We start from the raw sequence: 26,985 nt of genomic DNA, 5'->3' as shown, positions 1-26,985 counted from the left end.
TCATTTCTGTTCCACTTATCTATGTCTATCCATATCCCAGTACCACACTGTTTCCGATTGCTATAACTTGTAGTAGGTTTTGAAATTGCCAAGTGTGAGTCTTTCAACTGTGTGCTGTTTCATTATTATTATTATTATTTGGCTGTTCTAGTTCCTTTGCATTTAAATGTGGATTTCATTTTTTTAAAGAGTTTTTTTATGTGGACCATTTGAGCTATTTAAAATCCTAAAAGATGATGCTGTGAAAGTGCTGCACTCAATATGCCAACAAATTTGGAAAACTCAGTAATGGCCACAGGACTGGGAAAGGTCAGTTTTCATCCCAATCCCAAAGAAAGTCAGTGCCAAAGAATGTTCAAACTACCATACAGTTGCGCTCATTTCACATTCTAGCAAGGTAATACTCAAAATCCTTCAAGCTAGGCTTCAACAGTACATGAACTGAGAACTACCAGATGTACAAGCTGAGTTTAGAAAGGGCAGAGGAGCCAGAGATCAAATTGCCAGCATCTGTTGGATCATAGAAAATGCAAGGGAGTCACAGAAAAACATCTACTTCTATTGCATTGACTATGCTAAAGCTTTCAACAGTGTGGATCACAACAAACTGGAAAATTCCTAAAGAAATGGGGATAGCAGACCTTCTTATCTGTCTCCTGAGAAACCTGTATGCAGGTCAAGAAGCAACAGTTAGAACCCAACATGGAACAATGGACTGGTTCCAAATTGGGAAAGGAGTACGTCAAGTCTATATATTGTCTCTCTGTTTATTTAACTTCTATGCAGAATACATCATGCAAAATGCCAGGCTGGATGAATCATAAGCTGGAATCAAGGCTGCTGGGAGAAATATCAACACCCTCAGAAATGCAGATGATACCACCCTAATCGCATCAAGCAAAGAGGAGCTAAAGAGTCTCTTGATGAGGGTGAAAGGAGAGTAAAAAAGCTGGCTTAAAACTCAACATTCAAAAATGGCACCCAGTCCCATCACTTCGTGGCAGAAAGATGGGGGATAAGTGGAAATAGTGGCAAATTTTATTTTCTTGGGCTCCAAAATCACTGCAGGTGGTGACTGCAGCCATGAAATTGAAAGACACTTGCTCCTTGGAAGAAAAGCTATGGCAAACCCAGACAACATATTAAAGTAGAGACATTACTTTGCTGACAAAGGTCTGTATAGTCCTTTGGTTTTTTCAGTAGTCATGTATGGATGTGAGAATTGGACAATAAAGGAGGCTGAGCATCAAAGAATTGATGCTTTTGAACTGTGGTGTTGGAGAAGACTCTTGAGAGTCCCTTGGACTCATGAGAGAGCCTCATGTGGATTTTCAAATCATCTTGTCAATTTCCAATAAAGTCAGCTGTGGTTTTTGATAGAGATGGCAGGTGTTGAAACTGTAGATCAACTGGGAGAGTATTGCCATTTTAACACTTAAGTCTCTGATTCATGAATGTGAGGGGTTTTTCCTTTTGATTAGGTCTCTACAGCCTTTCAGTGATATTTTTTTAGTTTTCGGCAAACCAGCCTGCATTTCTTTCATTTAATTTGTTCCTCTGAATTTTATTCTTTTTGATACTTGTCTTACTGTGTATTGATTTACCTTTATCTTGTTTACCCCTCATCCCCACTCTCTCCTCTCAACTAGGCTGAGTCTCCATAGGACCTGGCACTTGGGTAGTACAGTGCACTGCAGTAAAGGTTTTATGGGTTATTATTTTTTAAAATCCACACTGCCTTTGTGAAGGAGGCATGGTTATTAATATCCTTGGCCTAATTGGTTGAAGAAACTGAAGCCCAGTATGCAAAGTGACTCTCAGCCCAACACTGTTAATGGTAGCAGAGGGAGGACCAGGGTTTTTCTGACTCACGACTCCTTCCAGTCATCATCCTGCGTGAGATTGATGCTCTGTTCTTGGCTTCCAGGCTTGTTTCCATGTCACCACTTCTTTTATCTTGAGTCCCAGGACGTGATGAGAAGAGAGAAGGATTAACTCTGATACTACAAGGATTGACCCTTGGGATCACTTTTCTGGGCATCTCTAATGTGCCAGGCTCTCTAGGTATTTCAAAAACCCATGACCTCATTAAGCTCTCAGAGTAGCTTTATAAGATGACTCAGGACATTCTGCGTTTTATAGATGAGGAAACTAAGGTTCGAAGGGTCATGTTAACTTTTAAGTCAAAGCGGGAATTACATGCTGGAACTGCAGCCCAGCACAGTTCCCAGAGCTCAGGGTGCGGCACTGGGTGAGGGGAGGTGTGGTGCTGGACGGCTTGCACTGTGGAGGAGGAGGGGAACGCGGGTTTCCTGGAAATCGTGAGGCTCTTTAACACTGGTGTTGGGTTAGGTCAACATTTGTCACTGGCCTAGAACTGACGTCTCAGGGTGGTGGGTTTGTTGAATCCTCCCGAGGGTGATGAAGAGCTCACGGAGGCCTGGAAACAGCCCTTGGGACCTTAGGCCCTATGTGTAATCCCGTGGTGATTAACTCTGATGCTGGAAGCTCACGTGTAGGTCTTGCCTCTACCTTCCGCATGGTAGATTCTTAAAGTGTAGGGGTCATCACCTTCTACCTTGGTTTCTCCATAGCACGTAGCACTGTTTCTGTTACCTGGTGGGCATTTCTTATAAGCTCTCTCTTTTCTTTTTTCCCAGACTTTAAACTTTTTGGTTTTTGGGGGTATAGCCAATTAACTATATTGTGGTAGTTTTAGGTGAACAGCAATGGGACTCACATGTATCCATTCTCCCCCAAGTTTCCCTCCCATCCAGGCTGCCACATAACAGTGAGCAGAGTTCCCTGCGCTACCCAGTAGGTCCTTGTGGTTGTCCATTTTGAATATAGCAGTGTGTACATGACCTGACCTTCCTCTTTGAATAAATGGAAGACAGTCTGTCTGCTTGCTTTTGCCCCATAGAAGTCATAGACTCGCAATGCCTCTGTGGCTGGATTTGGTAGGGAAGAACAGGGGCCAAGGCCACTAGCCATAGAGGGGCCTAGCTGCTCTGGTGGTACGAGAGAAGAGGCTTGGGACGGAAGCAGGATCTGCCCCTCGTTGCCCACGTTTCCCCATTCACAGAGCCGAGTGCAGACCAATGTCTTTCCTCTGTGGAGTCCCTGATGGGAAGTCTGTCTGTCGCACCCATGGTCAACAGTGTCGTTTCTGTATCCGAGCAACCCTTCTGAACCAGAGCAGCAGTGAGGAACTTTGCCATCATCAGTTTACCTGAGGCAGACCCTTCCTCCCCTCCTCCACTTCTGTTTCCTAAGATAAATAAAACAGCCTTGAAGTAGTAGTAATTGGTTGCCCTGGTGGTGTTTCACAACTGCATAGGAAGTTAGTTGCCGCAATTTCCCATGCTGGATGTTCTGTTCCGCTTAAGACCTCAAACAGCAGGAAGGATGATTTCATGTCTCTGTGATGCAGGTGAGGGGTGGGGAACCTACCTTTCTCTCCAGCCTTGTTGGGGCAACTGGTGTCCCAGCCACAACAAGCCACGTGTGGCTTGTGAACTCGTAAAGCCAGGTGGCCTCCCCGTCACAATGCTCCCTCTTCCTGGAACACTTCTTCCTCCTTCCCTGCCAGGACACTTGCTAGCCTCTTCCTTATCCTCCAGTGTTATCTCTGGGTCCCTTTCCTGCTGCTGTTGGATAGAACGTGGCTATTCATAATAACCAGATCCTTTGAGTCCCCACAAACAACTGTGCAAGGTGTGTGTTGTTAATCCCCGTTTTACAGAAGATGAACCATTTTCCTGTTCCCAGACAGAGCCTTTCACTGGAATGTCATTCTGGCCTCATCTCCTAGGATCTCCAGCTGCCTGTAATTTGCAGGGTTTAGGAGTGGTTCTCACCCTGCCTTGGTGGGCCAGAGGGGAGTCATGAGGCTACTTGTTGTCACCTCTGGAGAAAGATGGAGAAGAGGTGGAAACAGAAGTACCTGTGTGGGTCAGGATCTGGATCCTAGAGGAGTGAGCAAGCTCCCTGCCCCACTGTGCTTTCACTTAATTTGTGGGCTCCTGGAGGCCCCTGTGATGTGGATGTCCGCCTGACGTCGGGGCCAGGCACGGCCCCATCTCATCAGCAGGCTCAGCACGCCAGCTTGCCTGGGCACCACTTGCCATGTCAGGTGGACGCATGGAGTCAGAGAAAGCCCTCTCTGACTAATTAACCTTGGGTTCTGGACTTGAAGGAAAGCGTTAGGACCCTGAGTTATTGACTCTGCTTCCTCCAAGAGCGTGTCAGGGCTGAGGCCGGTTTGTCTTTTGTTTTGGTGGTAGCGGGTGGCACCCCGTGGGTGGGCGCTCTGTTCCTGTTCTTGATTGGCCCTGTCTTTGGGAGAACAGTACCTTAAATGAAGCGGTCTGGGTGGGCTCAGTAGTGTGGGCAAGCATTTTAAAACCTTGCTGAGGGAGTTCCCTGGTAGTCTAGTGGTTAGGATTTGGCACTTTCACTGCCATGGCCCAGGTTCAGTCTTTGGTCGGGGGCAAGCTGCACAGTGTGGCCAAAAACTAAATTAAAAAAATAAAAACCTTGCTAATGAAGTCATACCAGGTCAACAGCCCATAAAAGCCACTAGGTGACATATGCCCTTGTGAGGAATCTAGTCTCCTGGCCCCATGATGTCACCTGTTCCCAGGGGGACAGCCTGAGACATCCTGAGGACTCAGCAGGAAGAGGACATTAGATGCCTCATTTTTTCTTCTCCCGTGGGATCCTCTGCTCCTTTTCTTAGGCCAGAAGGTCCCTCTCCTGCCCAGCTCTCCATCCCTGGCCTGCTCCTCCGCCCCTTGTAAAACCCAAACACACTGCCCTTTAATCTTTCCGCCAGAACACTTGGGCAGCGGCTTTTCACCACCTCCTCCCAGCTCACCCCTGACCTGATTTTGTGTTTTTTTGCCTTTTCTCAAATAGTCTGTTCAAGGTCTAGTCCTGAGTTGGAGATTGGCTCACAAGCAGCCTCTCTCTCCCCTGAGCCGTAAGGGAGGGGGCAGTTCTGGAAAGTCATTGACAGAAGCTTAACCCAGAACGTCACTTATAAACAGGCAGCCGGCAGAGGGCCCAGAGTTGGGTGTTCGTTCTGGCACCGAGGACAGCGTGGCTTCCCTGGGCCCTGCGGACCAGCTGCTGCGGTAAGGGGACCACCTTCAGCGCCTCCAGGTTGCTCTCCTCGGGGGGGGGGGGGGGGGGGGGGGGGGGGGGCGTGCACGCACTGTGGCCGCCGTTTCTCTCCTCTCTGGAAGTTGGCAGCCTTCTCATACTTGGGAAAGGAGACGGCAGGGGGATTCTGGGGCAGGAACCCAGGAGGGCTGGGCTGGACCATTGCTCATGGGCCAGTAGGAACACTGGTCATGGGTGGGCAAAACCGAGGAGCCCAAGGAAGACAAACCCTGACAGTCAGAAGGGGTTCTGCCTGAGACCTGGGGACAGAGGAAGGTGGGCCAGGGGTCCTGGAGCTCTGGGCCAGAATGCCTTTGTGTGGTGGCAACATTTAGGGGAAAGGCCAGCTGGTTCTTTTGCCTGGGGTCGCTTGTGGAGATGGTGCAGCTGTCAGCAGTCAGGGAGAGCGTCTGCTCTGAGCACAGCACCAGGCCAGGGGCCTGAAGCGGACACGTGCTGAAATGCACGTCCTTGGTTCACTCGGGTCTGGATGAAGTGCGCTGGAGCCCCCGAGCCCGAAGGCCTGGCTCTCCCTTAGGAACCTGGGAAAGATCAGCTTGCCTCTGGACGTGAGCCTGTGATTGTATCCTAGACAGCAGTGAATGGAAATCAGGCAGGCACCGCCTCCTGGGAGGCCAGCTTTCTGGCATTTGAGCAGACTCACAGCTCAGGTGTAAGCAGGGAGGACTTCTCCCATTTGCTTAGAAGAAAAGCTTTCCCTCCTTTTACAGGGAGGAAAAACAGATACGGGCCCCAGATGGCTTCTGGTTCTTATCTTCAACTGCAAACAGGCCAAACTCTCCTCCAGGTCACGGGATAAAGATTCAAGGAGAAGGGAGAGACTGGCTGTGTGTGGTATGTCTGTGTTTCAAGGAATAGATGAAAGAGAGGGACATGCAGTTCCCTTTGTTTTGTCCCAGACTTCCCAGGAGCAGAAGTTGATAAGGAATGTGACTTTTCTCCCTGGACCAGGGCTGGAGGGATGTGGTTCCTTTGACTTTATTCTCAGTCAGGCAACTCGAAGAGACACCTGTCATGAGGAGGAAGTCAGAGACGACGTCGTCAGTACTTACTAATCTGGATGAATCTGAAATGATCTTGTTTGTGTATTTGGTCTCCTCCTGACCGGAATGAAGTGTCAGTTTCATAAGGGCAGGTACCTCTTCTTCTCTCTGTTCAAGTGCCTAACAATACCTGGCATGTTACAAATGCTCAATCAATAGCGAATGAATGAGTGCCTTTTCTTTGCTTCTCATTTCACTGAACCTCTCCAACTTCATTTTCTGTTGATTCCATACCAGACTTTTCACTTGATCAGCATTCTCCTTGGTGATGCCTGACTCTGCCTCTCACTGCCCATCCGCCCGCCAACACCCCATGTGCCAGGTGCTGCAACCTGCCAGGACCTCTCGAGTGGATCCCTCCTCTGAGCACAAGTCAAATCACCTCCCCCATGACACCGTACCCAGCTCTCCTCAGCTGCCTTCCGCGACCTCCTTTGCGTATACCAGGTGTTAAATAGTTCTTACATTTCAAATATACTGGTGTTGTCTCCTCGCCAGACAGAAAGTTTCTTGAAGACACAGGTCATGTTCTATATTATCCTCTGCCCATCAAGTATGTTATAGGCAATCGGTGCTTGATAAACACTTGATGGCTCTGATTGTATGAAATCTAATCTTTGAGGACGTTTTGCAGTTTACAGTTTATGAAACCGAAGGGATGGTCTGCAGTTTCACATACAGCAGGTCACTCACTCATCAGCCCTTTGTGTTGGGCAGATTGTTGTTCAGTCGTTTAGTCGTGACTGGCTCTTTGCAACCCCATGGACTGCAGCATGCCAGGCTTCCCTATCTTTTACCATCTACCAGAGCTTGCTCAAACTCATGTCCGTTGTGTCAGTGATGCCATCCAATCATCTCATCCTCTTCTCCTCCTGACTTCAGTCTTTCCCGGCATCAGGGTCTTTCCTATGTGAGTCTGCTCTTCGTTGGGCAGGTAAGCCTGCTTTATAGGTGGACTGACAGGTGTGAACTGCCTGTCACTCATAACACTTCTGACATTGAATATGTGGGTTTTCCCCCCGCACTAACCAATTCTCCAGTTCTCTGCAGACATTAACTAGGTATCCTCCCATTCAATTCAGTTCTGACACTGAATCAGTTTTGACACCAAGAGTTGGTGCAGGTGCCACAGGTGAAGGGCTCAGTCCCACATGACAGCCCCTGCTTCAGACATTAGTTGTAAGACCTGGCCTCCTGGACTTCCAGCCAGCCCGCTGTGAATCAGATTCCCCTGACTTCTCCTCAGGTTCCATAATTTGCTAGAACTGCTCACAGAATTGAGAAAAGTACTTTGCTACCAGCAGTTTTATTATAAAGGATACCTTGAACAGTCAGATAAAGAGGTGCATAGGACATACATAGGGCAAGATCTGAAAGGATCCGGGGTGCAGGGGCTTCCGCCCCCATGGATGGGGGTACACCACCTCTCGGCACATGGATGGATTCACCAACCTGGAAGTTCTCTGAACTCCATCGTTTGGAGTTTTTATGGAGGTTCCCTTATGCACGTATGGTAGGCCAGTCCCTCCCCTCCATGTAGGGGGGGGGTAGGGCTGAAAGTTCCAAACTCCTAATCACAGGGTTGATTCCTCTGGCAACCAGCCCCCATCCTGATGCTGTCTAAGGGCTCCCTAGGAGTCACCACATTAGCATAATCCCAGGTGTGATTGAAAGGGGCTAATTATGAATGAGAAAAGTTGCTCCTGTCTCCCCTCCCACTCAGGAAATTCCAAGGGCTTTAGGACCTCTGCCCTCTGGAACCTGGAAAAAACAAAAAAACCAAGATTATATGATTCTTATAGATTACAGTGTCACACAGGTGCTGAGAGGTAGACTGATCCTCAAAGTTATATGGTGGCAAAGCTGGAAACTGAACCTGAGTTTTCTGACTGTCAGAGCTTGCCCTTCCTGTGGAGTCACGCTGTGTAGGGTCCACAGCTGGTGTATGAGGGTGTGTGGCCCCCGCCTTCACTTCTTCTGGGCTCTGCCCTCCATGCCGGGAGGCTTCTGCCTGATTTTACCCAACTGTCGCCCACTCCCCCTCGCCCCCAGACCCTGGCTGTCTTTCCCCTTTATCCTGCCAAAGCTCCAGCTGCCAGGACACTGGTGCAGGGAGTAGAAATGGAAAATGGGCTCAGGACAGAGCACTGAGGTGGCGTGGAGCTCAGGAGGCGCAGCTGGGCTGTGGGGGCAGCAGAGGGGGCTGGAAAGGCCACTTGCCTTGTCTCGAAAATGAAACTGCGAAGATGCTGCTGTCTGGTGAAAGTTGCTTAGTCATGTCCGACTCTTTGCGATCCCATGGACTATACAGTGCATGGAACTCTTCAGGCCAGGATACTGGAGTGGGTAGCCATTCCCTTCAGGGGATCCTCCCAACCCAGGGATGGGACCCAGATCTCCTGCATTGCAGACGGATTCTTTACCAGCTGAGCCACCAGGGAAGCCCAGTGAGAGTTCTAATAAAGGACTTTAGGGACCTGCCTGGAGGTCCAGCGGTTAAGACTTCACCTTCCCATAGGGGTGCAGGTTAGATCCCATGTGCTTCACGGCCAAAAAAACCAAACCATAAAACAAACACTGTTATAACAAACTCAATAAAGACCTAAAATATCCTCCACATCAAAAAAAGAATCTTAAAAAAAAGATACTTTATAAACTGCAGAGAGCTGTAAGAATAGTTAAATATGATTATAGTATGCAAGTTGCTGAACAACAGCAACAAAGTTGCCACTCAGTAAAGTTTCAGATGGGCTAACACCTGCCTCCTAAGTGTTCGGGATGACCTGGCTGCTGCCTCGTCCAGACCTGGCACTTGTGCGTGCTCAGTCATGTCCAACTCTTTGCAACCCCATGGACTGTAGCCCGCCAGGCTTCTCTGTCCATGGGAGTTTTCAGGCAAGAATACTGGAGTGGGTTGCCATTTCCTCCTCCAGGGGATCTTCCTGACCCAGGGCTCAAAACGTGTCTCCTGCGTCTCCAGCATGAACCCATTGGCAGGTGGATTCCTTACCCCTTCACCACCTGGGAAGCCCAACAGACACTTGTAGCTATTATTATTATTGTTTTTGTAATTATCATAAGATATGACCTCTTCCCTCGGAGAGGGATGGGGGGCGCTGAGAGGCCCTCCAGGAGAAGGAACCTTTAGGCTGGGACTGAGAAGGTGGGAAAGGCAGTCTGTCACCCGGGTTTTCGTAATTCATTTACTACCTCAGGTCCCCAAACACTGTTTTTCCATAAAGTCTAAAGTCCTCAGCTGGAATGCTCCTTCCTCCCTGGAGGATTTTCAGCAATCTAACTTGAAGGAGACACTGTTATCTTCAAGGGAACACGCCGGCTGCCGTTGGTGGGCAGAGAAGGAGTCTTGATTCCTCACAACCTGCTCAGTAGGCGAAAGGGCCTGCAGACGTAGATGCTGGAGCGGCTGGTGGCCGCCCTGCCGTCCCCCCTCCCCGGGCGTGCCCTGCGGGGTAAAGGCCAGTGTGTGGCTGTGAGCCTCTGGCCATCACTGCGAAACTTCAAAACAACCCAGGGGACGCTTCCTGCTCCGCTCAGCTGGGCGCTCAGTCAGGCTTTCACCACCAGTGGGCAGAGGACCAATGGGCACAGGTGGCCTGGGCGGGAGAAGCTGCGCTGGAGGCGTGGGTGTGACGCTGGCCCGGCTGGTGGGGGCGGCGGCCCTACCTGCCCACAGCGAGGCAGGCTCGGTGGTCAGGGAGGAACAGTTGGGGGGTGGCAGGCGGGGGAGGGAGAGGGTGGTGACGGATAATAAAAAATATTTTCTTTTCATTACTTTTTATTTGGCTGTGCTGGGTCTCAGCTGAGGCCTACAGGATTTTTAGTTGCGGCATGTGGGATCTGGTTCCCTGAACAGGGATCGCGTCCTGGCCCCCTGTACTGGGAGTGCAGAGCCTTAGCCACTGGACCACCGGGGGCGTCCCAGGCTGGTAGACCTTAAATCTGTCCACAGCAGACTCCTGGGGAGCAGGGCCATGACTGGGACACAGCTTAGCATGGTGGACAGAATGGAAGGCGAGCGCCTTTGAGTTTGGAGACCATGGCCAACCTACTTAATCTTGAGTTTCTGTTCCCTTACTCACATAGCTGGGGCTCTGCTGCTCACCCTACAAGGTTCTCAGTGGTTAAATGAGGTAACCTGAAGCTCTTAAGGCCATGGCTGGCACTCGGCAGCAAGCCCACACAAGTGGTATCTGTGCTCCTGACACTTTGCCAGGTGACTGTGGTCATTAGCTTTAAACCAGCAGTAGTGGATGCCTAGGACTTGGTCTCTGGGAAGCGTCTGGACAGTTTTTGTGCTCAAATTCTAAAGCAGAGTAAAAGGTCAGATCAAGGGGCCGCAAAGGAATATCTTTTCTAGGGAATCAAGAAAAAGGAGAGAAAGTAGCAGCAAGGTCAAGGTCATGTCCTGTCTGGGTTGCTGTTTACTTTTCTCCTTCCAGGAATGGAAGCTTTTTGCCACAGAATTCCCTCACCATCTCCTAGGCTCATGGACCCTGCATGTTGGTGATCAGTTTACCAGGGAACCAAGTTTTCACACCGAGCGAGGTTCTGTGCCTTCCTCCTTAGGGATGTTTGGGGTGTGGGTGTTTAGCAGAATGGCAGTAAAGGCTGCCAGGAATGGTTGATGGTCACGCATTGATTCTGAGAAACTGAATTAATCAGCCAAGCCAATCAGGAACCCAACAAGGGAGGTTGAGGCACCCAGGGACGAGCCACAGTGGGAAGTCATTGCAACCTCTAGGCTTGGTGGGGTCAGAGAGGAAATGATGTGTTTCCTCCAGACTCCAGGGCAGGTTGACAGTGTGGAGGCAGGAGCGCCCAGCCGGGACTGTCAGCAACCGGTTGCATCCCGAGTCAGGACTGTGGCATCAAGGGCAGTAAAGGTCGGGGAAGATCAGAACCCACATTTCTCCGCTCCCAGCCTCATCTCTCCTGCAGGCCTCCCGTTGGCTGAACCTGCAGGATGCCAGCCAGTGGGGGGACCCAGGTGCCTCCATCCACAGGCCTCAGCTTCTCTGGCTTGGAGCAGAGAAGGGGGGTGCCGGGAGGTGAGCGGAGAGGAACCAACCAGGAAACCTCCCAAAGGCTCGTTCCTAGTGGAAACAAATCAACAGGTGTGACAAGCAGAGTGTGACCCTCCGAAGGGTCATGGCAGTTGCTGCTCTTCGGGCAGAGGCTGTCTCCAAATCAAAATTAGTCACCAGTTCAGATTTGATCGTTAAGAGCAATTAGGAAAGATAATGAAATGAAAGGCGTACAGATTGGAAAGGAAGGGGTAAAGGTATCTTTACAGCTGACATGATCTTATATAGGAAAATCTAAGGAAGTCGCTATAATCTTTTAAAGCTAATAAAGGAGTTCAGCAAGGTTGCAGGATACAATGTCAATACATGAAAGTCAATTGTATTTCTATACAGAGGCAGTCAATGGGAAAGGAAGAAAATTCCATTTATAGTGTCATCAAAAAAGAATAAAATATTCAGGAATAAATTTAACAGAAGTGTAAAACCTCTAAGCATATAAAACATTGTTGAAAAATGAAAGAAAACCTAAATAAATAAATGGACTCCCTGTGTTCATGATGAGGCTTAATATTGTTAAGATGGCAACATTCCTTAAATTGATCTAAAGATTCAATGTCATATCTTTCACAGTTCCAGCTGCCTTTACTTGCAGATGACAGTATGTGTCTAAAATTCACATGGAAATGCAAGGGAACCAGACAGCCATAAGAATCTTGAAAAAGAATGTAGAGAACTCACACAAAGCTTACCACAAAGCTATGGTAATCAAGACACTGTGGCAATAACATAAGGACTGACATACAGATCGATGGACTAGAATTGAGAGCTCAGAAACAAATCCTTACGTTTATAGTCAATTGAGCTCTAACAAGGATGCCAAGATAATTTAGGGAAAGAATAGTTTTTTCAATAAATGGTGCTGAAACAACTGGACATCCAGATGCAAAAGAATGAAGCTGAACCCCAGCCTCATACCACCGATGAAATTCAAAGTGGATCAAAGACATAAATGTAAGAGCTAAAGGTATAAAACTCGCAGAAGAAAGCACAGTCATAAATATTTGTGATATTGGGTTAGGCAGTGGTTTCTTAGATACGACAGCAAAAACACACACAATAAAATTTTAAAAATAGATAAATGAGGCTTCATCAATATTAAAAACCTTTGTGCAGCAAAGGACAGTATCAAAGTGAAAAGGCAGTTCAAAGAATGGGAGAAAGTTTTTGTGAACCGTTTATCTGATTGGCACTTGTGTCTAGAATATATATTTTTTTAAACTCTTACGAACAATAGAGATATAAATAATCCAAAGGCAGGGACTCAGAGTAGACATTTTGCCAAAGGAGATGTCCACATGGCCAATAAGCACATGAAAATATGCTCAACATCATTGATCGTCAGGGAAAGATAAATCAAAACCACAATGAGATATCACTTCATACCCACTAGAATGGCTAATCACAAAGACAGATGATAACAAGTTTTGGCGAGGATGGAGAAGAATTGGAGGCCTTATATGTTGCTGGTGAAATATAAAATGGAGCCCCAACTGTGGAGAACAGTCTGCCTATTCCTCCAGTGGTTAATCATAGAGTTACCATACCATCCAGCAGTACGTACCCAAGAGAGAGGAGAAAACACGTGCGCCTGAAGCTTGTACGCCGGTGTTCACCACAGTGTTATTCATAATAGCCAAAAAGCAGGAACGACTGAAATGTCTATTGAATGGGTTGACGAAACGTGGTGTGTCTGTACAGTGGGACATTCTTTGGCAATTAAATGGAGCCCTGTTACCTGCAACAACACGGATGGACCTTGGGAACAGTTTGAAAGAAGCAGTCGTGGAGGAGCACATGATTTAGTATTCCCGTGTCAGTTAGGGGCAAGGCCTCAGGTGTCACTCATGCTCCTTCCTTCTCAGAGGTCCACCCAGAGACCGGGTCCCGTCAGCGGGAATGCTGGCTCCGTTCTCCTTCAGGGCCCCTGGGCGAAGGGGGCCCGTGAAGCGGTCCTGAGTAGTCCACGCCTCACTTGGTGCCCCCTCTATGTGCTGCGCTGCAGGCACCTCTGCCTTCCTCTTCTCGCAGCTCCTGCTGCCTTTCTGGCCTGTTTGCGCCTTGTTTGGGGTGGGGGCTCATCCACAGTAACTCCTTGAGAAGCATTGCCTGGAGGTCAGTTGCAGCAGCCCTGTTCTTTCTTTTTATTTCACCTTTACACATAATTGATGGTTCAGCTGGATGGCAAGTTTCAGGCTGGAAATCATTTTCCCTTTGCAGTTTTGAAGGATGCTTTTGTATCTTTCTAGCTTCCCAAACTGCTGTTGAGAAATCCAAAACCTTGCTGATTTCGGGTTCTTTGTGCCCCCTTCCCCCCACTTTCTGAAAGCTTACAGTGACCGAAATGTCACGCCATGCATGGTGTGGGTCTGCACGCGTCCATCTTGTTGGCTCAGTGCATACTTCTGTGTGGGAATGTGACCTCCTGTCATGGGGATGTCTTGAATTATTTTTCCCCTGTGTTTTCCCTGTCCTTTCTTTCTGAGACTGTTAATTTTTGGATCTCTTGAATGACCTCACATTTTTTTCCCTCTCTTGCCTAACTTTCCATTTCTTTGTCTTTTGGTTTCAGTTTCTAGATTTCCTTAACCTAATCTTCCAACCCTTCTATTGATTTTTTTTTTTTTGTCTTTCCCATCACATTTTTAATTTGCAAGAGCTTTTCTTGCTCTCTGAGTAAGTCTTTAAAAATATGTGCAAGCATCCTGTTGTCTCACCTGTGTAATCTCTTGCTTCTTTGATTCGTGCCGTGTTTAAGTTTTTCCCCCTTGCACTAACTGTTTCCTCCAAACTGCTTTTTTCCGCTGCTCTTCTTTGGCCTCTGTCTTTGAAGGAGTCTGTTCTCAGCTGCCCAGGGATCTTCGGTTGCATGCTTACAATTAGCATCAGGGGCTAAAAACTGCCTGGGAGTCCAGCTTCCCACTTGCACAGTGGTGATGAGGCATGCTGTTTGTTGGGGAACCTCAGTGTCAGTATCCTGATGTCTTCCCTCTTGGGCTGGGTCAGGTATTGGAGGAGGGGACAGACTGGCTGCTTGCGCTCTAGGGGCTGAGTAAGCGAGGGGACAGGATGAATAGGCTCACTTAACCTTCCCCTCCTGTTTCTGACAGAGTACCCCAGCCCTCAGCTGTGCCTTGCACCCCCAGTGCAGACCCCAAGCTATGCCTTCTTCAGAGAGCAGACCTCTGTTCTTCAAGGGAGGGTGGTCTCCAGCAGCATGAGGTGGGGGAGTGGATCTAGGGACTAACTGCTTCTCAGAAGCTCTCACTAGCTTCCATTGTACATATCAGCCTGTTCATCCCAGGACCTGGCTCACAGTTCCCTAGCTTTTCTTGGATTCCATGGTGGACACTGGTAGATGATCAGCCTTCCACTGCCAGGTAGGGCTGTGATGTTCCTGTGGTCTCCCCTCCTGGTCTCTGTCCTTGGGGATTGACAGCTTAAAAAATAAAGACCTCTTGGGACTTCCCTGGTTGCCCAGTGGTTAAGACTGTGCCTCCTGATGCAGGGTGAGTGGGTTTGATCCCTGGTTGGGGAGCCAAGATCCAACATACCTCACAGCCAATAAACCAAAACATAAAACAGAAGCAGTATTGTAACAAATTCAGTAAAGATTTGGAAAAACAAATGGTCCAATAAAAAAAATCTAAAAACAAAAATCTCTTACTCAGTCCATCCTAAAGGACATCAATCCTGAATATTCATTGGAAGGACTGATGCTGAAGCTGAGGCGCCAATACTTTGGCCACCTGATGAGAAGAACAAACTCATTGGAAAAGACCCTGATGCTGGGAAAGATTGAGGGCAAAAGGAGAAGAGGAAGGCAGAGGATGAGATGGACATGAATTTGAGCACACTCTGGGAGATAGTGAAGGACGGGGAAGCCTGGTGGGTTACAGTCCATGGGGTCACAAAGAGTCAGAAATGACTTAGCAACTGAACAACAGCAAAGTTTGGTGGGATTTTGGGCAGGAATGAAAAAAAATTACCCAGACAGGAACAGGCTTTGCGCAGAGAAAAGGGCATCCAGGTGGGGAGCATCTCGGAGGAGGGAGTGCTCTGAGGGAGACGGGAGCGTGCTTGGACCACTTGGGAACGAGGAGGAGGCAGTTTGGCTGGTGTTAGGACCTGGGAGGCTGAGGGATGATGGGAAATGAGGCTTGACAGGCAGGTGGGACTAATGATGGGAGGCAAGATTCTTACCTGTGGGCAATAAAGGTCATAGCGGGTTTTTTTAAAAAAAAGAGAGTGAAAGGAATCCTGTACTTGGGGTGTTCTCCCTGATATACAGCATGAATTGCTAGCTAAAGCCAGCCAGTGTCAATGGTTGGCCTTGGTTAGGGGGCTTTTACAGTAGTAAGAAGGGTGTCATCAGGGGTGGGTTAGTGGAAATGAAAGGAAGGAGGATGTGAGTGACTTCAGAGGAAGAACTGATGGGCCTTTTTGACTAGATGTGGGAAAGGGAAGGGCAAAAATAACCCCCAAACTGAAGCCCTAGTTCTCTGGGGACAGAGGACAAGAGGTATTGGCTTTTGGAGAGTGTGTGTTGTCTGGGATGCGGGAGGGACAGGGTAAGTTCTGTTACAGAATAGACATTTGACATGTATATCCAACAGCCGTTGTTTTAAATCCTCACATTTCAACCTGCAAATGCCTCTGTTGCTTAAGAAAGAGAGAAAGGGGGGGATGGGGTGGGAAGAGAAAAGATATTAAGGTTATATGAACAGGGAAATCAGTTCCCTAAAAAGCAAAGACTAATTTTCAGGTTGTTAAAGGAGATTACCAAAGGAATCTTTATCTTGATGTTCTCACAGGTTTATTCGTGTTGCAGAATGGTTTCTGAACTGCCTTGAGTGTAGGGAGAGTTTCTGATTCATTTCTTCCTTAGCTCATCCTCATATTTTGACTGAATTAGGCACTCTATACAAGAGACTTTTACAAAAGACACAGAGGCCTCTTTTTATATATATATATATATTGGAGTATAGTTGATTTGGACTTCCCAGGAGACTCAGTGGTAAAGAATCAGCCTGCCAAGAAGGAGAAGCAGATTCAGTCCCTGGGTTGGGAAGATCCCCTGGAGAAGGAAATGGCAACCCACTCCAGTGTTCTTGCCTGGGAAATCTTGTGCAGGCCCCTGGACAGAGGCGCCTAGGGGCTGCAGTCATGGGGTCGGAAGGAGCTGGACACACCTTGGCTACTACACAGCAGCATAGTTGGTTTGCAATGTTGTGTTAGATTCAGGGGTACGGGAAAGTGATTCGATTATACTGTACGTTATCCATTCCTCTTTAGATTCTTTTCCCTTGTAGGTCATTACAGAATATTGAGTAGCACTTCCTGTATTATTAGGTCCTTGTTGATTATCTACTTTATGTATAATAGTGTGTCCTGTGTCAATCCCAAATTCCTGATTAATCCCTTCCCACGGCCTTTCCCTTTGGTAACCGTAAGTTTGTTTTCTAAGTCTGCGAGTCTGTTTCTGTTTTATATATAGATCATTTGTATCATTTTTTCCAGATTCCACATGTAACCAATATTATAGGTTGTCTTTCTCTGTCTGACTTACTTCAAAGAGTTGGATACGACTGAGTGACTGAACTGAACTGATAATTAGTGATATTGAGCATCTTTTCATGTGCTTTTTGGTCACCTGTATATCTTATTTGAAGAAATATTTAGATCTTCTGGCTTCCGTGTGGCTCAGATGGTAAAGAATCTGCCTGCAATGTGGGAGACCAGGGTTCAATCCCAGGGTTGGGGGATCCCCTGGAGGAGGGCATGGGGAGCGACTGCAATATTCTTACCTGGAGAATCCCCATGGGCAGAAGAGGGTGGCAGCCTACCGTCCATGGGGTCTCGGACTCAGACACGACTGAGCGACTAAGCACAGCACAGCACACAGCCAATTTTATGATTGGATTTTTTTAATATTGTGCTGCATGAACTGTTTGTGTATTTTGGAGATTAATCCTTTATTGGTAGCTTTGTTTGCAAATATTTTCTCTCATTCTGTGGGCTGTCTTTTTAGTTTGTTTATGGTTTCCTTTGCTATGCACAAACTTTTAAGTTTAACTAGATCCCATTTGTTTGTTATTATTTTCATTATTCTAGGAGGTGGATCTGAAAAAATATTGCTGTGATTTATGTTAAAGAGTGTTCTGCCTATGTTTTCCTCTAAGAGTTTTACAGTGATCTTATATTTGGGTCTTTAATACATCTTGAGTTTTTGTGTGTGTGTACGATACTGGAGAATGTTCTACTTTATTCTTTTACAGATAATTGTCCAGTTTTCCAAGCACCACTTATTGAAGAGACTTCCTTTTCTCCATTGTATACTTTTGTCTCCTTTGCTGTGGATTAATTGACCATAGGTGGTGGTGGTTGTTCAGTTGCTAAGTCGTGTCTGACACTCTGCCACCCCACGGACTATAGCACGCCAGACTCCTCTGTCCTCCACTGTCTCCCAGAGTTTGCTCAAATTCATGTCCATTGAGTCAATGAGGCCATCTAACCATCTCATCCACTGCTGCCGTCTTCTCCTCTTGCCTTCAATCTTTCCTGGCATCAGGGTCTTTTCCAATGAGTCAGCTCTTTGCATCAGGTGGCCAAAGTATTGGAGTCTCAGCTTCAGCATCAGTCCTTCTAATGCATATTCAGTTGGTTTCAACTCTTCTCTAAATATTTGATAGAATTCACCTGTGAAAATATCTGGTCCTGGACTTCTGTTTGTTGGAAGTTTAAAAATCACAGTTTCAGTTACAGTACTTGTGACTGGTCTATTCATATGTTATATTTCTTCTTGCTTCAGACTTGGAAGATTATACTTTTCTAAGAATTTGTCCATTTCTTCTATGTTGTCCATTTTATTGGCGTACAGTTGCTTGCAGTGTTCTCTTATGATCCTCTGTATTCTGTGGTGTCACCTGTAACTTCTTTTTCATTTCTAATTTTATTGATTTGAGCCCTCCCCCATTTTTATGGCTAAAGGCTTATCAATTTTGCTTATCTTTTCAAAGAATTAGCTTTTCGTTTCATCAACCTTTTCTATTGTTACCTTTTCTATTATTTTTTCGTCTCTATTCCATTTATTTTTACTCTGATCTTTAAAATTTCTTTCCTTCTACTAACTTTGAGTTTTGTTTGTTCTTTCTCTAACTGTTTTAGGTGTAAGTTAGACTGCTTATCTGATATTTTTCTTGTTTGCTGAAGTAAGACTGTATTGCTGTCAACTTCCCACAGAAGCCTCTTTATTTGGGTTCTGTAGCCAAAAGGGAAAGTGAAGAAGGGTACCACTCACCCAGGCCATGTGTAATGCCTTTCTTTAGGTCACTGTGGGATGCTCAGCCCGTCTGGGTGTTCTTTCAGCTGTGGGTCCCAGGGAGGTGAGGAAAGGGCTCTAGTTGTAGCATTTGCTGATTTCTGTCGCCTACAGATGCCCACTGGCGTCAGTTCCACGTTGCCATCTCACTGTTGCTGAGCACAGCATTGGAAATGGGCAGCATTAGGGAGCTAGAAGGGGCCAGCAGCACCTGGTGTGGTTGACTCATGACAGATCCTCGCCCAGAGGATGTGCCTGAGTGGGATGACCCCATTTCTTAGGTGGTCCAGCTTGCTTTGACTGAGGAGGCTTTGAGGGTCCGGTTGCGCTTCAAAGCGTCATCTTCACAACCATGGTGCTTCTTGCATAGCCCTGGCCTGACCTGGCTGTCTCTGGTTCCCCTTCACGGCCCCGACCCCACCTACCTCTGCCCATCAGAAGCAGGGCTGCTCCCCACTTCAGCCTCTGTACTGCTGATACTGAAAACTGACATTTATAATAAAGGCCAATTTATGTGCCAGACACTCTTCTGAGCACACTACACACATTAACTCGTTTGATCTTTGTATGCAGCCTGTGCACATGACTGTCATTAATGCTGATTTTACAGATGAAGAAATCAAGGCCTGGAGGTTATGCAGCCTGCCCAGACCTAGGTGGGCTTGGTGGAGCCCTGATCAGAACCCAGGCCGTTGGACCCCTGAGGTCTTCCCACTGTGTTCTCCCTGCCCTGTCAGGTCACATCTGGGAATTCTCTTCACGTGTTTTTTTCTCAGATCCAGTCAGGGCCTCAGCACTGCTGGTGCACTGGGGTTGCCAGATAAAATACCGGCTAGCTAGTTAAGTTCAAATTTCAGATAAACCAGTAACTTACTACTGTAAGTATGAGCCATATATTGCATGACATATACTTGTACATTTTTCTAAGAATGCAGTTTAGTTGAAATTCAAATTGTCACTGAACAGTTTGCATTTTAATTGGTTGAATCTGGAGGCTCTTAGCTCAGCAGCTTTATCTTGGTTGAGAAGATAGTCAGGTGCCCAGAAGGAGATTGAAGTAATCAGTCTTACCACTCACATTTCTCTGCCCAGGTTGTGGTAAGGACTACCAGTCTCTGACTCATGGTACACTTTATTTAAACTAGTATTATTATTTTTTAGTCTTTTGGCAATACACATGGGATCCTGGTTACCCAAGAGGGATCGAACCCATGCCCCCAGCAGTGGAAGCGTGGAGTCTTTACCACTGGACCACCAAGGAAGTCTGTCATGGTACATCTTAAACTGGAATATCATCCTCGCGTGTCAGGCGTGTGACCCCAGGAACCATAGCCCACCAAGCTCCTCTGTCCATAGGATTTCCCAGGCATGAATACTGGAGTGGGTTGCCATTCCCTTCTCCAGGGGATCTTCCCGACCCAGGGATTGAACCTGTGTCTCCTGCATTGGCAGGCAGATTCTTTACCACTGTACCGCCAGGGAAGCCCAAAGTAAAATATACTTAATGTCTAAATTCCAAATATATCTAACTTTTGCTTATCTTCTTTAAAGAAAGAATATTAACACAACCTGTTATAGGAACACGCCAAGATACAGCTAAATCATAAGAGAAACTTAAGAAATCTCATGGTGTGTGTGTGCTCAGATGCTCAGTTGTGTCCGCCTCTGTGGACATCTCTTAAGCTTCCTGCATTAGCAGGCAGATTCTTTACCTCTAGTGTCACCTGGGAAGCCCAAGAAATCTCATAAATCAGTCTAATGTTTTGCTATTCCAGAAGACTCACTTGACCTAAATCAACTCATTCAGAAAAAAATTTTAAACCTCCTCAGAGGGAAATGCCATTGCTTTTTCTAATCTGTCTCTCTTGCTGACCTGACCAGCCGGATATTTTTCTTAAAGCTTAGTCTCATCCTCCCTCTCTGAGCAGCCGTGGCTAACCAGAAGTTTGGGTGTGAACAAGGAGCACACTTCAGGTCTGACTACAGGTCCAGCGTCCTTGGGCTGCTCCTTCCCTGGCTGTGCCTCTCAGAATGTGATGTCTCAGCCCCTCAGCCTAGAGAGCCGGGACACAGAAGCCACTGGTCATTTCAGCCCTTGGCGGGGTCAGTGCCTTGGGTGGTCCCCTGGGTCCCAACCAGTCACACCCTCCTGGATGCCCACGGCTGGCACCCGGGTGTTCTACACTGGGACTCAGAGCAGGGGGCTCTCTTCATCCAGTTCAAGGCCCGTCTTTCACCTGAGCTGAACTCCTGGGGGTGCTCTGTCCTTTAACTCCTAGCAGCCCACCCTCCTGTTCCCATATAGCATTGGCTCTATTTCCTGAGCTCCTCCTCTGCAAGGTATGGCTTGCTTTTACTCCCACCCCCATGGCCCACTTTCCCACCCCTCTCCTTCCTGCATGGTCATGTAACCATTTTAAAGTACACTTTCAGTTTTAACATTATTAAAATGAAGTAAATTTTGACCCTTGAGAACACCACGTGTATACATGATAACAATTCCCAGTACAACTTCTGTTTCCCTGAGTTACTTTTTACCTCATTCCTTCTTCCCCAGACCTCCTCCTGTTCTTTCAGAGATATCAGGTAATCCAGCCTTTTGGTCTGTGTGTGTAGAGCCCCCATCCGCCTTGGAGCCCCACGCCTGGAAGCTTCCTGGCCTGTGCTGTTGTCTGGGGCAGCTGTTCTCACGGCCGCCAGGGCCTCCGTCACCCACTGAGGACCCCCGGCTTCCTTCTCTGCCGGCCCCCAGGCCTCTCGTCTCGGTTTGTTTGCTCCCTTGTTTCATCAGCACACGTCCCTGGAGCCTCCTGGACAGATGCACACGCGGGTGGGAAAATTTCCTTGGCCACGTCCTGTCTGAACATAGCTTTATTTTGCCCCCACACTTGGTTGACAGCCTGACTGGGTAAAGAATTCTAGGTTGGAGAGTGTGTCAACTTCAAAAAGATGCATAATGTGAGAGTTGCGAGTTAAGTTTTCTGTGGAGCAAAATGAGGACTGCAGCCCTGGAGACAGCACCTCAGGTAGTCCTGAGACTGCCACGAAGAGTTGGGGGGAGAGCATGATTTTGGTGAAGGGGGATTACATGCAATGAAGCACATACTTTTCCAGAAGGTTTCTACTGTCTCAGAAAGCTTTGCTAGTCATGAGAAATGGTCATCACCATGAAAGATTTTAGCCCTTTTCCAGATGTGGGGAGATACAAGAATTGGGCTCATAAAATCAGCTCCTGAAAATATCTACCCATCTGAAGACCTGTCCTGCCAGTTTTTCCTGGAGCACAGAATGCCTTATTCCTGCTCTCTACCCTGAATAGGACGCGTTGAAGGTCACTAGCTGCAGCAGCACATGATTTAATCCTTGTAGAGGTAGTTTACAAATACCCGTGGCAAGTGCCAATTTGTAGTTGATAAGAGTTTCCCTCAGAAGTGGCTCAGCATCACTGTGACCTCCTTCTTGTCTTCAGGAGTCTAGTGGGCTGAATGATGGCCCCTAGAGATGTCCAGGTCCTCATCCATGGCACTGGTAAATGTCACATTATCAGGGAGAAGGGTCTTTGCAGAAATGACAAAGTGAAGGATCCTGACATGGGGAGGTGACCCTGGCTTATCCGGGTACCCTAAATGTCGTCTCAGTTGTCCTCAGAAGAGAGGTGCAGTTCTAGGAAACACACTGCAGTTCTAGAAGTGATGACAGAGGTAGAGACAGGGGTGATGCTGCCACAAGCAGAGGTGCCCCGGAAGCTAGAGGAGGCGAGGAAAGACACTGCCCTGCAGCCTCCGGGGTCGGGATGTGTCTGCCTGTGCCTCCGTCTGGGCCCAGCGGAGCAGATGCAGAACTTCCGGCCTCCAGAACTGAACATCTTGGTTGTTTTAAGCCACCGAAAAGGAATACAGGAAGCTAACAGGATGCCCCGATCTCACTTCAGGCAGGACTTTTCGCATCGGCTGGGGCTCAGAGGGTCTGCGCCACCCTGAGGGTGTGTTCCTCAGCTCCAGGAGGCGCTTGCTGGGTGACTCTGCCCTGCACCCCCCACGCGGGGCTCCCTGAGAGTGGGCTCCCTGGACTCAGCCTCTCATTTTCTCACCTTTTCTCCTGTTTGCCGTATGTCAGTCTTTTCGTAATGCTTTCTGGGTGATGTCCTCGACTGTCTCCTGATTCTTCTATTTATTATGTTTAAAAATGTCTACGATGCTATTTTTAATCCGTTAGAGCTCTTTCTCGTTGGCTTTTTAAAATAGCTACCGCCTCTTAATGCAATAGCTTCTCTTACTTCTCTGAGATTAATTATAGTTGTTTTTTTCCCCCCTCTAAGTATCTGCTCTCTCTATTACTTTCTCCTCAGAGTTCTGTGTTTTTATTCTTATTTGTTTTGGAGGGGTTTTTGGCTATGTCCTCAGATATCTGATGACTTGGGCTGTCCCTTCATGCTAAAGCCGATTGGAAAGTCTGGACATGGTGGGGCTTTTGGACCAGTGGTCCTGACCCCAAGAGAAGGCTGCAGGCCACTCTTTCTTTGGGCACTCACTGCTGTCAGCAGCCACGGGACGTCCGTCCTGGGCTGGCAGGTTCCTGGAGAGAGGCCCTCAGAGTGCTCCCTGGCCGTCCATGTGAGGACTGCTTTGTAGAGGACTCTGTGGTCTCCCCTGCTGTCCTCGGCTCTGTGGGGTACCCTTCTGGGTCGCATGCCACGGGGGTGCCTTTCCAGGGACCCAGTCTGTCTTCTGAAAGGCGCTGGTGCCTGGTGGGTCAGGGGGGCTCTGGATGCCTGTGACCGGTCCACCCAGCTCTGAACTTCCTAGAAGTGCACCCTGGGCATGTGATTCCATCTGGCCTGCCTGAGTCCCGGTGTCTGCAACTCTAGACCTGGGAATGCAGGTGGATAGTCGCAGGGGTCGTTGCTAGGATTCAGGGGGTGACTGTACCAGACTCAGCAGGGCTGAGGCCGTCTGCTGTTCCTGTGGCTCTGCTGGTGGGCAAGGGGGTTTGGGCCCCACCACCCCTTATACTATAACTGCACATGGAAGTGAAAGTCACTCAGTCGTGTCCCACCCCTTGCGACCCCGTGGACTACACAGTCCGTGCAAGTCTCCAGGCCAGAGTACTGGAGTGGGCAGACTTTCCCTTCTCCAGGGAATTCCCAACCCAGGGAATGAATCCAAGTCTTCTGCATTGCAGGTGGCTTCTTTACCAGCTGAGCTATCAGGGAAGCTCAAGAATACTGGAGTGGGGAGCCTATCCCTTCTCCAGGGGATCTTCCCGACCCAGGACTCGAACCAGGGTCTCCTGCATTGCAGGCGGATTCTTTACCCACTGAGCTACCAGGACCCCTTGGACCCAGTGAATCCTGAGTCTCCCAGGAGTCTGCAGCTCAGATCCGCTGGTGCTGTGACTGACTGCCTCTGCATGCTCCCCACCCCCTCGCTCATTATCACTTGCCCACATGCTATACATGGTCCAGTTTCACAGCCTGTCTTATCTGCTGCCCTGGGCTTTCCCATTCTTTATCCTTGAGGGTTTGTGCTCTTAAAAGAAAGTTCCTTTTGGTACTTGCCTAGCGGTCCAGTGGTCAGTACTGAAGGCCGCCAGTGAGCTCGCTGCTGCAGACTCCCGTGTCTCTTTTTCCTACTCCTTATCTGAGCTCTGTTGCCTTAGACCCTGAACATTCCTCGGAGCCGCGGCTCTCACAACACCCCCATGGCTTTGGCTGGTCCTGGTTAGCGGGTGTTTCTGCCTGCCCTGTCCATCCATCCTGCTCTCCTCTCCCAGGAGGATGGGGCCCCCAGACCTCCTTCTCCTACTCAGGACATGGCAGACTCACGCCCAACAGCCTGTTTGGCTTCCCCAGCTAAAGAGCTCGTGGTTAATTCCAGCTCATCAGGGTCAAAATGGAACTTGCTGGCCTCTGCCTACATCCGCTTCTATGTTCCTTAACTTGGCGTTGCCCCTGTTCACCCTTCCCCTTAAACAGGAGCCGAGAGCCACCCTCACCTGTGGCCTCTTCACTGTTGTCTAACAGGTCTAGAGGTGATACCCCCCGTGTGTTTCTTGTCCTCATTTTCTCTTGCCTATGTTAGAATGGCTTCCCTGGTGGCTTGGACGGCAAAGAATCTGCCTGTGATGAGGGAGACCCAGGTTCGATCGCTGGTTTGGGAAGATCCCCTGGAGAAGGAAATGGCAACCCACTCCAGTATTCTTGCCTGGAAAATTCCATGGACAGATGAGCCTGGTGGGCTACATACAGTCCATGGGATCGCAAGGAGTCGAACTTGACTTAGCAACCAATGCACGTGTTAGAATACCTTCCTTGTTCCTCCTCCACCTCTCGACTTTCCTCCTCAAATTCGGGTTCCTCAGGAGCCAGAATGGTCCCTCTAAAGTGCAGATCCCTCCTCCCCTGCCTGCTTTCCTGGGTCATGCTCCCTGACCTTGAGGGTGAGTCTGCGCCCCTTGCTATACATGCAGACTGGTGACCTGGAGTCCAAGTGTCTGCCCTCCATGTCCTCCTGGGCAGCTCACTCCCTGCCTCTGGCCTCAGTGGACGTTTGCCAGGCCGTTTGCTCCTTTGCCTTTGCTCCTGATGTCCCCATGCCTGCCCTGCCTCCCTCCTTATCCTTTGGTTTATCCCTCTGGTGTCTTCTTCAGGAGGTCTTCCTGCCGACACTGCCCACTCTCCACCCAGCCGTATGTTGGCACCAGCACTGTTCAGCGCAGACGCATTTTTGCTGCCACCCACTCGGCCTTCCCTGGCCCAGAGAGGGTGCTGATCACAGTCCTAAATAGCTCCATGCTCTGAAGGCCCCTGCTGTGACCTGCTTGAGGCTGAGCAGGTGAGAGAAGGGTGAGGGTTGTTTTTTTTTAGCTGTGTGCCTCTCAGCTTGTGAGATCTTAATTCCCTGACAGGGATGGAACCCATGCTCGCTGTGGTGGAAGCACAGAGTCCTCACCACTGGACCTCTGGGGAAGTCCAAGGGGGCATTTTTAACGCAGCGTGCTCCCCGGTCCCTGGTTTTAAGGTCTCTTCAGGTTCCAGTCTTTTGTGGGCAACATGGGTCTGTTCGTTTCCCTGGGCTGCCTTAGCAAAGTACCAAACCTGGAATGGCTTCCGCCAACAGAGATGTATGGTCTCAGTTTGGAGACCGGAAGTCCAAAGTCAAGGTGTCTGCAGCGCCACGCTCCCTCTGACAGTTCTAGGGGAGGATCTTTCCTTATCTCTTCCAGCTCCTGGTGTTTCCAGCAGCCCTTGGCAGCATTCTCTCCAGGCACGTGGCTGTCTTCTCCCTGTGTCCTCACGTCCTCTCCCCTCTGCCTCTGTCTCTCTCTGTTCACATTTCCTCTTTTTATACGGACACCAAGCAGATTGGGTGAGGCCCACCCTAATGACCTCATTGTTACTGATTACATTTCCAACGACAGTCACATTCTGAAGTCCTGGGGTTGGCACTCTCACACATTTTTGGGGGATCAAAAATTCACCCCAAATGCTGCTGTCCACTTTCCTCCAGCTTGAAACTGGGGTGACCTGGGTGAGCGAGGGGGGACAAGGTCCTCTGACTCTAGCTGGGCCGAGTGTGCCATGGAGGTGTCAGGAAGCTTTCTGGACCACCCGTACGCCTGCTGTGTTTTGGTGTCTGTCTCCCTGCAGAGCCTTGTCCAGCCATATTCAGAATTGAGGCTTTCGTGCCTGTCACCCCACTCGGCCCTGAAACACTGTCCTGGTTCCCACCGTCAGTCTGGGAGGTACTTTGTTTGCTGACCTTGTCCCTTTAACCTCCCTTGTCAACACTTCAGGCTCTTATCTCTGTGCCAGAGACAGTCGTGTGTCCCAGTGGCTTACATGTGCTGCTCCCAGGAGAGGCCATGCCTTATTTATCTTTGTCTAGGCGTTCACATTACTCTGCAAGCTCATGTGGCCTGGAGTACTCATTCATTCACTCATTCATTTCCCAGACATCCCAGTGTCGGGCACTGGGCAGGGTGCTAGGGAGACAGTGAGGGGCAAAACAGAGAATCCCGTCCTGGAAGTCCTCACAGCATCTGGTAGACAGTCAGTGAATTGTTAGAGCATCAAGTTCACAGACACAACCTCGCCGAGAACCCACGCAGTGAGAGGACAGTAGATTGTGGCAGGAACGGTGACAGAGCTATGCTCAAGACGAATGGCCGCCTGAGGGAGGGTATCTGAGCAGTTTGGGGAGGTGGGGGTGTCCAGGAAGGCCTTCCTGTGTGGTCTTGAAGGATGTGGAGAAATTCGTGCTCCTGCCGTCCTGTGAGCCAGCCGGTGTTCAGGTGTGTGTGCAGGTCGGCAGTAGCGCTCCGTTTGCACCAG

At 48.7% G+C, this 26,985-nt stretch overlaps 1 protein-coding gene across 4 annotated transcripts in view; it reads left to right on the top strand.

Annotated features, from left to right (window-relative positions):
* PC (pyruvate carboxylase) overlaps positions 1-26,985 on the top strand; it is a 102,068-nt gene that overhangs the window by 44,063 nt on the left and 31,020 nt on the right. Inside the window, exon 3 of one of the 4 annotated variants that reach the window (XM_070457688.1) lies at positions 5,052-5,138. The exons of the other annotated variants lie outside the window; for them this stretch is intronic. The gene's annotated coding sequence lies outside the window, so the exon portion shown is untranslated. The remainder of the gene's footprint in view (positions 1-5,051; positions 5,139-26,985) is intronic. 4 annotated transcript variants of the gene reach the window in all.

Source organism: Odocoileus virginianus, chromosome 28 (genome assembly GCF_023699985.2).
Source record: "Odocoileus virginianus isolate 20LAN1187 ecotype Illinois chromosome 28, Ovbor_1.2, whole genome shotgun sequence".
Lineage (NCBI taxonomy): Eukaryota > Metazoa > Chordata > Mammalia > Artiodactyla > Cervidae > Odocoileus > Odocoileus virginianus.
Note: the sequence above shows the minus strand (reverse complement) of the source record. Positions and strands in the feature narration are given on the sequence as shown.